This window comes from Narcine bancroftii, chromosome 6 (genome assembly GCF_036971445.1).
Source record: "Narcine bancroftii isolate sNarBan1 chromosome 6, sNarBan1.hap1, whole genome shotgun sequence".
NCBI classification, from domain to species: domain Eukaryota; kingdom Metazoa; phylum Chordata; class Chondrichthyes; order Torpediniformes; family Narcinidae; genus Narcine; species Narcine bancroftii.
This window is the reverse complement of record NC_091474.1, coordinates 23,961,623-23,963,586: the sequence shown is the minus strand read 5'-3', so window position 1 is coordinate 23,963,586 and position 1,964 is coordinate 23,961,623. Positions and strand designations below refer to the sequence as shown.

The 1,964-nt window shown below is 44.3% G+C and overlaps 1 non-coding gene across 1 annotated transcript; it reads right to left on the bottom strand.

The window, feature by feature from the left end:
• Positions 1-1,173: 1,173 nt before the first annotated feature.
• Positions 1,174-1,246, bottom strand: trnat-ugu (transfer RNA threonine (anticodon UGU)). Its single transcript has one exon. It is a non-coding gene; the product is annotated as a tRNA-Thr (tRNA).
• Between the last annotated feature and the right edge of the window lie 718 nt (positions 1,247-1,964).

The window sequence follows — 1,964 nt, the reverse complement described above, 5'->3', positions numbered from 1 at the left end:
CAGTCAATTTGAGGAGTTCTCTGCTCACAGAAGCAGTAGAGGCATCCTCGTTGGATATAGTTAAGGCATAGATCAATTTTTCAAGAACAGGTGCAATGGAGCTGAGTCCACAGCCAGATAAGCCTTAATCTGAGGGAATGGGGATGTCTCCTGATGGGAGACACAGATCAAGCAACAACAAATAAACTTTGTTAATCTGTTTAATTTTGTTCTGCCTTGAGGTAATAATTCTTCTAAGTAGGTGTTAATTTATTATTATTGGTGAACATCTGTGCACTGGGTAGCCTGTTCTGCGGCTTAGGTGTGTCGTTGGTGGGGTGGGGATGAGACAGCAGGTGGCATCCCACTGAAAGGAGGGGGTGGAGGTGTAGAGGAGAGGTCATGAGATCATGGCAAACATAGACCTCATGATTCCTTATCTCCTGGTGTCGAATGGAGTCCTGCGTGGCTGCTACTGCAACAGCTTTAGCTGAAATGTCTTGCTTCCTGAGAGTTGCAGTGAAAAGTGCTGGTGGCATTTATATCAACAATGTATAACCATGTACCTTAAGCAACAGGCCAAATCCTGTCTGTGAGGCTGGCTGCACTTAATATCATTTAAATTAAATAAATTTAGACATCCAGCACGGTCACAGGCCCTTTTGGTCCATGAGCCTGTGCCACCAATTACACCCAGTTCACCTATAACAAACCCTGGGACATTTTGAAAAGTGGGAAGAAAATGGAGCCCTCGGAGAAAACCCATGCAGACATGGGCAGGTGACATATCCTGGACACTCAACATCTCTTCACTTGTCAGGAAGACCCAACAGCGACTGCACTTCCTGAGAACACCGAGGCGAGCTAGGCTACCGCCACCATTCTGACAACTTTCTACTGGAGCTCTATCAAGAGTCTCCTGGCCGGCTGCATTACAGTGTGGTACAGTTGCAGCAGAGCATTGGATCGGAGGTCAATCCACAGGGCCAGAAGAGCAGCAGAGAGGATTGCTGGACTCTCTTTGCTACTCCTGTCAGGAAAGAGAAACAGGAGTATCAGAGCCAGAACCACTAGGCTGAGGTAAAGGTTCCATTATTATACATTTAGAATATAACATACATTAAATTCATTAACTTTGTCTACTGTGAGGAAGACAGAGAGTCGCCATTTTGTCCAGCGCCCCTCACAGAAATGAGGCCCCAGCGAGGAACAAACTCGCGACCCCTGGTTTACAAGACCAGTGCTCTAACCACTGAGCTATCGGACCCTTGGAACAGCTTCTTCCCAAAGCCAGTGAGTTCTGAATGAACTGCTCACACTAACCATCTGAGAATACTATTTATTAAACAATTCTTGATTATTTTTTATCTATGTACTACAAATGTATCATTTGTCTGTATGTGTGTTGTGTTTGACATGTTTCATCAAGAACCAGAACACGCTGTTTCATTGGGTTGTACTTGTGTCATCGGATAATAATAAAACTGAACTTGAGAATTGTCATCTCAGGTCAGAAACTTGAAAAGTTCGAGGGGGTAAGCAACTTGCAAATTTGTGGAGGATGTTAAGTATGCCAGGAAAGAGAGAAGGGAAGGTCTGCAATGGGATTATGTAACAGCTCAGAAATAGAGCAGGCGATGCAAGAAATTCTCGTCAGGTCAGGCAGTGCATGTGGAGAAGGAAAGAGGTAATGTTTCAGGTGGTGGAAGATCTTTCATCAAATGTTTTTAGGGTATTGGTTAACATTAACATGCTGGGTGGAACTGGATGAAATGAGATGATCTGATGAGGGTTTATTTGATGAGAGTTGATAGCTCAGTGGCTGGAGCGTTGGTCTTGCAAACCAGGGGTTGCAAGTTTGTTCCTCGCTGGGGACTCATTTCTCTGAGAGACACTGGACAAAGTGGCAACTCTCTGTCTTCCTTATGGCAGACAAAGAATTTCATGTATGTTATATTCTAAATGTAGTATTATGTGACAGTGGA